This window comes from Kogia breviceps, chromosome 16, assembly GCF_026419965.1.
Source record: "Kogia breviceps isolate mKogBre1 chromosome 16, mKogBre1 haplotype 1, whole genome shotgun sequence".
NCBI lineage: Eukaryota > Metazoa > Chordata > Mammalia > Artiodactyla > Physeteridae > Kogia > Kogia breviceps.
In genome coordinates this window covers 5,897,578-5,907,626 of record NC_081325.1, presented here as the reverse complement: position 1 = coordinate 5,907,626, position 10,049 = coordinate 5,897,578, and the positions used below count along the sequence as shown (strand labels likewise).

Here is a 10,049-nt window from a genome sequence, read left to right as displayed (position 1 = left end):
ACATTGCCTTGGCTTGTAAACTTTACATTCAGTTTTGTGACTAAATATGTCTTTCATACTTCATACTTTGGTTGATTTTCAACATTGAACTTGCATAAACAGATCTATAATATTTTTACAGAAATTATTTTAAGTGAATTATATAAAAATTTTAATATAATTATAAAATTGCATAAATGAGCATGTTATTGAATCTCTAGAAAAGAAAACATAATTTTTGTCCTCAGAATCTTGCCTCTCAAAGGAGAATCATCCAAGCGTAAAGTTAAAATGGTTGTCTTTGATCTATAGCCAACTCAGTGACTGCTTATCTTTCCCACATCCTTCTCCTCCTTTGATTCTTTTTCTGTATTTTGCTGGCGTGGATTCAGGAATAATTTTGTTTGTATAAAGTTTGTGAAAATGCACACCTTTTTCTGAGTCTTTGCAGTCCCTCAAATGTCTTTCTTCCATTTGTGTGACAATTTTTTGTTTTTATTTATTTTGCTAGTTGATGTATAATTTGCATTTGTAAAGAAAACAGATCTTAAGTGTACAGCAGGTTGAATTTTCGTATGTAACCACCACCCATCTTAAGATAAAGAACATCATTTCCATCACCCAGAAAATTCCCTTGTGCCCTTTCTGGGGCAATGGCATGGACACAGAACTACGCGGGCAACTGTTGTGGTCTCTACACCACAGATTCGTTTTGCCTGTTCTAGAACTTCATATAAGTTGAATCACTCAGTTTCTACTCCATATTTGCCTTCTTGTTAACGACAAGATTCTGAGTCATTGTGTGTATCCGTAGTTTGTGCTTTTAAAATTGCTGTGTAGTAAGGCGTTTCTCCACTCTTCTGTTGGTAGGCATTTGGATTGTTTCCAAGTTTTGGCTATTACAGATAAGGTGCTATGAGCATCTTGTACTTGTCTTCTTGTGAACATCTCTTGGATATAGAGGAGACACTGTCACAGAGTCTTCCAAAGAGATCGAGCCATTCACACTCCGACCAGCAAAGGATGAGAGTCGCAGTCAATCGTCAACACTTGTAATTGTCAGCCCTTTGAATTTAGCCATCCTAGTGGGTATCTCACTGTGGGTTTAGTTTGCATTTCTCTGATAAGTAATCATGTTGAATACCTATTCAAGTGTTTATTGACCATTCAGATATCCTTTGGTTGACAGTTTGACGGGAGATACAATTCCAGGTTCAAAATAACTTCCCAGACTTTGAAGGAATTGCTTTGTTGTCATTGACAGGATGGCTGTGGACAGTTTTATTCTTGTCTTTACGGAAGCCACTTGCTTTCCTCCCTCTGACAGTTTTCAAACTCTGTCTCCATTGTTGGAGTCCTGTAGTTTTACCAGGATGAGGTTAGATGTGTGGTTGGTTGGTTGGTTGGTTTCCGTAAAACTGCCTGGTTCTCCCTAGATACGTCATCTGGTCGTGACGGGTTGCCTGCAGAAACCTCCTGCCAGCAGCTTCCTCTTCCCACGTCACTACGTAAGCACTCTGTTAACTCATACATGCTGTAACCTAACTAGCGGGCTATCGGGTGTCAATTTGTTCCTGGACCTTCCTGCCTGGATGGCTCCTCTTCCCAACCAACGCTCCTTGAAGGCAGGGACTCTCGCATTCCTTTTCGGGTTCCTCCGAAGCACAGTGCTGCCTCTACCAAGGGGATGCCAGATATATTTGGGTCTCCCTGGGCTCCTGCAGGTGGGAACGTACCTTATTCTTCTCTGAAACACATACCAACCCGGCCTGGGTCCTAGCAGGCACCCTGTGTGTATCTTGACTGATGGAGAGAATTTTCCATCCAGCTGGACCAGAAGTTCATGCACATACTGTTTTTCTTAAGACCATCTTTCCAACTCTGGGACTCCGTATGGCATAGTTAGTTCAGAGCTAAATTGGCTTTGGGGACAGGAAGGTCGTCCTTCTCTTAATACCTCTGGATCTTCACGCAGCTTTGCCGGCTTGTCTGATCCTCGTGTGGAGCAGATCATTTCCAGTGGAGCCGGGGTGGGGAGGGGGGGTGAGGGGAGTTGAGAGGGTGGGGTTCGGACTGCAGGTGGCCCTTGCTCGGGTAAAAGGAGCTAGAGAAATAGAAGGTCTGTCAGCTGTAGGTCACAGAAGAAAGCCCAGTTCCCTGCCCTCTCCCTTTTCCCCAGCCACAAAAGTCATTGGCCATCAGCGCAGCTACCTTCTCCCTCAGCCCCCTGCACGTGGGTCAGAGGAAAGGGCTTGCTAATAAATTAAATGGAAATGTCTTTAGTGATCAATCTGCAGGGCTTTGCGAAGGAAAGGTTGTTAAAATTTAGAACCTTTCATTCTCTTGTTAATGAGCTCCTTGGGACTGGAGGGGGGTGATCTCCCACCTCTGAATCAACCAGCCACAAAAGAGTTTTTAAAGCTCCTCTCAGTAAGCATTTACGCAGGCTGTACTCTGTGTTCATTCAGGGCTTTCCGTCTCTCATAAGCTACAGTTTTCGTTGCTGCCGGACAGAAGGCTCCAGGGACCAGATGCTGGTCTCCGCCCCACTCGGGACCCGTGTCTAGCCCCCGTCCCCGTGTCAGGGACCAGTGCTGGCCTGTCGTCCACGAGCTCAGCTCCCTCACCCTCTCTGTTCCCTCCCTGCGGGGGACGGAGCCTAAAAGGCAGCCGGAACTGCCGGCCAGGGCTGCACAGCCACCGTTTATATTTCTAACAAGAGCAGGAGCTCCTGTCATTTCAGCTTCTGAGGGAGGCTGGCGGCAGGTGGGAAGGGGGCCTTTTTATTTTTAATTCCCTTCAGTTACAGTGCAGGTGGGAGTTTCCCAAGTGACACATGCAGAGCCACGCAAGCAAGATTTTCCGAGCACGGCCACTGCCAGCTCACTCTCGCGTGCTCCCCACGAATGTTCCACGCTTTCCCCACTCCCTGCCCCCCATCCCCGGCCCCCTCCTTCTCCCCTGCCATCCTCACCTCCCGGTTCACCGAGAAGAGGTGGGGACTCAGAGCCCAGCCTTTCTCTCTCTCCTCCTTCCAGCAGAGGACGCGGACGTTCTCCCAGGAAGGCTGAGACGTAGAAAAGAATGAAAGTTTGCCATTTGCAGCAACGTGCATGGCCTTGGAGGACGTTCTGCAAAGTGAATTAAGTGAAACAGACAAAGACAAATACTGTATGATATTACTTATATATGCAGTCTAAAAAAATACGACAAACTGGTGAACGTAACAGAAAAAGAAGCAGACTCACAGATATAGAGAACAAACTAGTGGCTACCAGCCAGGGGTAGGGAGAAAAAAAAAAAGGTCATGATTGGATTATATGAAATCATGTGTGTGAAACTTTCGAAAACGGTAAAGCACTGTAGAATTTAAAGAATCTTTCACTCAATTAAACAAATAATAAAGTAAAAGAGGGTTGCTTCCCTCGCTGGCTCTGGTTCCCAGCGCCTTGCACTTTCTCAGGGCCCTGGGGTCCTTGACTGAGAGCCCTCCCTTCTGTCTTCTTCCAGAACGTCCTCTCCACCGTTGCCCTCCCCCTGCACTTCCGAAGGCCCAGCCCAGCCTTGAACTGGTGGAGCCCAGTAGTGGCCCTCTGGCTGCCAGCCTAGCCCTTGGCCTGCCCTCTGCAGGCCAGCTGCTCAAAGGAGCCGTCCCTCCCCCAGCTGCGTGCTCGCTGGCCTGGCGGGGGGCGTGGCTAGGGTGGGCTTCCAACCTGTGAAGGTGACTTCACAGATTTCTTGAGTAACATGATCAAGTTCCATAGCTCGGCCAGTTGGCGTACAGGCATTGAAAACGGAACCTGTGAAGTCCTTTTCCTACCTCGAATTATGTTGCATTGATATTATATTTACTTATCGTCTGTCTGTCTTCCCTGCTAGATGCAGCTGAGCCTCACCAGGGCAGGGATTTTGTGTGTCCCCATCACCCACGTGTCTCTGGGACTGGCCCCTGTGGGTTCCTTCTCAATAAACATTTGTTTTAAATTGTTTAAATTACAAATGAACACCAAAATTGCCAGCATTGTCAAGAAACACACAGATTAAACAACGATTTTCTGGATAGCACAGGGAACTATATTCAATATCTTGTAGTAAACTATAATGGAAAAGAATCGAAAAAAAAAGAGTGTAGATATATACATATATATGTACAACTGAATCACTTTGCTGTACACCTGAGACACAATCTTGTAAATCAACTACACTTCAAAAAAAAAAAAAACATAAAAATAAATAAAGTTTTAGGCGATTTAAAAAAAAGAAAGAAAAAGGAACAAGAATTAAAAACCCAGTCCCGGGCTTCCCTGGTGGCGCAGCGGTTGAGAGTCCGCCTGCCGATGCAGGGGACACGGGTTCGTGCCCCGGTCCGGGAAGATCCCACGTGCCGTGGAGCGGCTGGGCCCGTGAGCCGTGACCGCTGAGCCTGCGCGTCCGGAGCCTGTGCTCCACAATGGGAGAGGCCACGGCGGTGAGAGGCCCGCGTACCACAAAAAAAAAAAAAAAAAAAAAAAAAAATTTAAAAAAATTTAAAAAAACAACCCAGTCCCCCATAAAATGCAAAAAATTGGTGAAATTAGGTGAAGGGGATCCAGTTGTTCATCAAACAATTCTATTCATTTTTCTGTAAGCTTGAAATTTTTTTAAAAAGCCAGTGGGAAAAAACCATACTGCCTAAAATAGTGCCTTTCCATTTCGGAGCTATTTTTCATATTGAAATTAATATTCCAGTAAGAGAATTCCACATTCTTCCCTAATTAAAAAAAATCACCTTCATCTTTTTATCCACACTCAAGAACCAAAAAGTGAGCAGCAAAATTAATTTTTCACATCTTATTTCTATTGCGGGAACTCCTTTCTTTTCACAAAGTCGGGGAGCACATGTTCACCATCTTTAGAACTAAAAATCAGGCAGAGCTTCCCCTGCCTGGCACCTTTGGTGGGTGGACAGAGACCCCAAAAGCTGAAGTTCCCAGACGATCCTTGGATAATCTCCAGGAGAGATAGCTTGTCCGTGTCTGATATATTAGGATTCACGTCTGCCCAGATTCCTTTAGAATCCCTCCTCATTGGGCTCACACACTGCAGGGTTCGATCTTGATTTGTTTTAGTCGATTCAGAGAGCTTTGTTAAGTCCAGGTTGGATTACCTCTTTATCAATAAGAATGCGTCCAGCCTGTTTATCATAGCCTACGGTGTGAGATCAGTGTCCCAGAAGGCATGTTCTGATGCGGGGTCTGGGTTTCCTGTGGCTTTCTTGGTTGTATAAAAAGGTGGAATTAAAGTGGGATCCATTAACCACTGGCAAAGCATATTGAATGAGTATAGTTAACAAAGATTACAAAACCCTATGATCTCAGCCACTAAGGAGCCTATAATTTAGAGACCTCTTTCACTCCCCACAATCCGATCCAGGGTCTACAGATGAGGAGGTGTATGCAGACATTCGAGAGAAGGTGCAGGGTAGGGCATAGGTCCAGACAAGTGATCAGGTCTGGAGGCAAGAACTCAGGAGTATGGGAATATAAATGTCAGGTTAAACCTACAGAGAAAGACAAAACATCATATGATATCCCTTGTGCGTGGAGTCTAAAAAAATGATACAACTGAACTTATTTACAGAACAGAAACAGGCTCATAGACATAGAAAGAAACTTAAGGTTACCGAAGGGGAAAGGAGGGGGGAGGAATAAATTAGGAGTTTGGGATTAACAGATACACACTACTATATATGAAATAGATAAACAGCAAGGACCTGCTGTATAGCACAGGGAACTATGTTCCATAGCTTGTAATAACCTATAATGGGAAAAAATATATATACGTATCAGTGTATTGATACGTATATATATATATATATATATATATATATATATATATATATGTAACGGAATCACTTTGCGGTACCCCTGAAACTGTCACTACGTTGTAAATCAACTGTATGTCAAGAAAAAAGAAAGAAAAGAAGCTAAACATAAAAAAAAGAATATAAATGTTAGCTAGAACTCGGTCACCGCATGAAAGTACACAGAGTAAGGAAGCTAAAGGGCCAAAGAAAACATTAGATATTTGCTATTTAAGAGGTAAACAGAGAAAGAGAAACCCATGAGTACTTTCAAGAAGTGGACAGAGAGGTAGCAGGAAAGCTCTAGAAGGGAGAGGCGTCTTGGAAGCCGAGGGGAGAACGACTTTCCAATCGAGGATCTACCCTTGGTGCCAAGTGCAAGGCAAGGGTGTAAAATACCCAGTAAGGAAAGGGGAGGAAGTGTATATGGAAGATGGAAAGCACTGGATAAATTTAGAGGGAGCAACTTCAGGAATGTGGTTTGCAGTGTTAAGAAGAAACTCACTCAAGAATGAATGGAAGCTGGAAGGGGGTTTGGGGACTGAGTGGTTGGGCTTTTCTGAAAGATGGAAGAGGCAGACTGTTTATAAGGCTTTGACAGAAGAGACTTTACGGAGAGAAGATTGCAGCCTCAGAAGACAGCCTAAGACAAGTGCCTTGAGCAGTGTCTTTGAGGAAGCACGAAGCGCGAGCCCCCAGCACAGCTGGGAAGGTGAACTTTAGAGGCAGAAGCACACGCCCACCTGACCCGGCCAGGAGCCAGAAGTGGGGTAAATCTGCCAGACTCCCTGGGCGGGGCTGCTCCGGTGGCCTTGTCTCGTGACAGTCATTTTCTCAACAAAATTGGAGGCCAAAGTTATCTGCCAGAAGTGCAGAGAGGAAGGGCTTGTGGGGGGCGGGGAGGCTGCACCGGAGCCCGGCTGGGCGGCGGCAGCCGTGTGCACGGGGCAACTTCCTCTCCAGCGGCACTCTCCTTTGCCTGCGCAAAGGGCTGAAGGAGCAAATGGCTGGGGGTCCTTAGGTCAGGCGTGATGGGAGGGGGCTGGGGAGAGGAACATCGCAGTGGTGGACATGGGCTCGGGGGGTGACGGGGAAGGGACGGAAGCCAGAACGCCGTGGCTCGTCTAGGATGGCGCGTTGCGATGAGATGGAGGAAGCAGGGTGTCGGCAGCAAGAATGAGAAAAGGCTGGGGAGAGGGGCCGGTGAGAGGATGGGACGCCGGCGAGGCCCGGGGAGCAGGGAACACCGTGGGTGGGGGGCTGGCGTGCAGCCGAAACGTCCGGGGTGGATGACCGAATGGACGAAGAGCCCTCCGAGGGGAGGGCGGACTTGAGGGCAGAGACGGGAGCGAAGAGCAGAGATGTGTGTGGAGGCGAACAGCAAGGCAGCCATGCTCACCTCCCCGTTGTCCGGGATGCTGAGTATCTGTGGGTCCCGGTGAATGACGCGCTCCCTTGAGGTCAGGGGCATTTTTCCTCTCTGTGTCGCTCACAGCATCAGAGGCAGTACTGTCCAAACGTGAACAAAGCGGGAGGTGGGAACGCCGGGCCCAGCCCACCAGGCTGTGCCCTGGACCTCCTGACACCGACCAGAGTGAAACTGCGTCTACATCCCGCTGAGTCTGAGATGAGGATCTGAGCCTGTTTTCTAGGACTGCCTCCCCATCTGTCAGATTTTCTCCCCAGGATGAACGTGCCATGTCCCTGGCCAACCTCCAGGGACGTCTCTGGCTTCCCACTGTCTCCAATTCCCCGGTCCAAGCTCACCTGAGCGCCCACAGGACAGATGTTGTGCACCACTGTACCCGGGTGCTGTAACAGGATCGCCCTTCGGAAACAAAGGCAGAGCCTCCAAGACGTGATGGATCTGCCCTCTTTTCCCAAGACACAATCCTCCTGCCACCACTTGCTCCCAGGAATGAATTTCTTAACTATTTCAGTTGTCCAAAGAGAACATTCTCTGCAGGACTTGGAATTCTCTTTTGGTCCCTTGTTTGAGAAAAGGTTAGAGAGAACCCAGAGGCTCCTGTGACATCAGGGACAGACAGATCTCAGGGAACTGGGACCCCATCACAGAAACCCTCTATTAAAACCAGTCGAGGCTTCCCTGGTGGCGCAGTGGTCGGGCGTCCGCCTGCCGATGCGGGGGACGCGGGTTCGTGCCCCGGTCCGGGAGGATCCCACGTGCCGCGGAGCGGCTGGGCCCGTGAGCCGTGGCCGCTGGGCCTGCGCGTCCGGAGCCTGTGCTCCGCGGCGGGAGAGGCCACGGCGGTGAGGCCCGCGTACCGCAAAGAAAAAAATAATAATAAATAAAATCAGTCGAATGCAGCGGGTGTGTTTGAGACAAAGAGCAGCTAGGATTTATGATGGTGTGGGGTGGGCATATTGGGGCTGGCGAGCGCAGTGGTCTGGTCCCGGCACAGCTGAGCGGGTCTGGGAGTGTGTGATGAGTGTGAAGGGAGCCCCCCCCCCAGCCTGCCTTTTAATGTCAGGGGAGCAGAGGAAACCATCAGTTGGAAAGCCAAGTGCCCCTCGTCGTGGTTTCACCTGCGCTCGCCCGATTTGGAGGCTCCTGTGCACGTCTCCATGACAACAGAGGATTAAAGAAATTCACTCAGTCAGAATTCTGGGCTGACAAGTGCCAGGCAAACATTTCATTCCTGTTTTTTTGTCACGGGGGGGGGGGGGGGTTGGGGAGTGTCGATTTCTGTGCCAAGAGCCAGATTTTGTTCTGGCGAGCTGGGAAGCAGTGGCTGTTTCGTCAGGCAAAAGGCACAGCCCGTTACCCAAGGGGAGTGGAGAATGGTCCTCCTGGGGAGAAGGAAAGATCCAGAAAACCCCATCCCTCTGTCGGGGGAAGCTAAAACGGGAAAGCAGCTTGGTTGGATACATCCGAGGGTATTGTCTGTCTCCGCCGAGCTCAGCTGTGTTTCTGCAAAAGGCACATTCTCCTTCCAGGACCTCACACTGCATCTGCCAGCTGACTTCCTCACCAGCATCCTCCTTCTTTCCCTTCCTGCTCAGCCCCGGCCCCCATAAAAGGGGCCCCTCGTTCCTCCTTGACGTGCAGCGGTGAGTCACAGCAAATAATGTCACATAACGTTTTCCCTGGGAGACTGAAGCTCTGAGGCCTGATTTTATGTGGATGGAGTCATTATGAGTCACACTTCAAAATGTTTCTAAGTCTAATCTCCTCAAGATAAAACAATAAAAGAAAGATGCATATTGGGGAAGAATCCCATCCTTAGGGCCACCAAGTGTTCCCAGGATCTGGGACGCTTGTCACTTGGTCCCCTCACCTCCGGCTACATCGCGCTCAGGAGACTAATTCCTCAGATGTCCCTCCTTTGCCAAAGAATGTCACTGTCGCACCCTGTGCAGAAACTGCACTCACCGGCCTGGAGTGTGCTTGCTGGAAGTTAGCTTATTCCACAGGCTTAGAATTGGGTCATCGGGAGAGCGGCACGGCAAGTCATGTCAATTAACATGCACCAAGATGCGGAAATGTGAGAATACGTTTTTCCACATTTCCTGAAACATAATATCTTGTAAGCGTCTCAGTACGGCCGTTCATGAGTTTGGCAGGTATATTTAGATGGTAACAGCTAAAGTGTACTAAATACCCAGTACGCGCTAGATGTTGTCTCCATACCTAATTTCATTCCATCCGTGCAAAGACCGGTGTTGTCCTCGCTTTTCAGATGATGCACGAGGCTAAGTGGCTGGTCTGAGGTCGGTGGAGGTGGCGGTCTCGGGCTCCCCACCCTGTGCTCTCCCACCTCTGCCCGTCTCAACACAGATGCCCCCCTGACTAGCAAGGGAGACGCTCCAGCAGAAGCTTTGTTTGGCCATGGAAAGGTTTCCCTCGGTGACCCTGCTCTAGAAGCCCAGTAGATGAAAGAGACTGAAAGAGACTCATGGCTGAGTCGTGAGGTTTGACAAAGCCTTTTCATTGTGCTCACGCATTCCTCCCTCTTCAGTGCTCCCTGGGCGCTGTGGACTCTGCTTAAAAACCACCTCCCTACAGCATCCTCTAGGCTGTTTGTTTGGGGTCTGTTGAGATTCCTTCATCGTTCTAGCCCTGACTTTGGTCTTTCAGGACGTACAGAAGTGCAAAGCCCAGCGCGGAATCTGCCAGCCTCCCACCAGGTGGATTGCAACTCTGGTAGTTCTCAGGGCTGCCCCTTCTGCGGTCCTGGGGGAAGGGGTGATGTCAGATGAATGGGCC

At 48.8% G+C, this 10,049-nt stretch overlaps 1 long non-coding RNA gene across 1 annotated transcript in view; it reads right to left on the bottom strand.

The window, feature by feature from the left end:
- Nucleotides 1–478: 478 nt before the first annotated feature.
- LOC136792769 (uncharacterized) overlaps nucleotides 479–10,049 on the bottom strand; it is a 60,882-nt gene continuing 51,311 nt past the window's right edge. The window contains exons 2-3 of the long non-coding RNA XR_010837133.1: nucleotides 2,954–3,110; nucleotides 479–2,083 (exon numbers count right to left, since the gene is read on the bottom strand). This is a non-coding gene — a long non-coding RNA (uncharacterized lncRNA). The remainder of the gene's footprint in view (nucleotides 2,084–2,953; nucleotides 3,111–10,049) is intronic.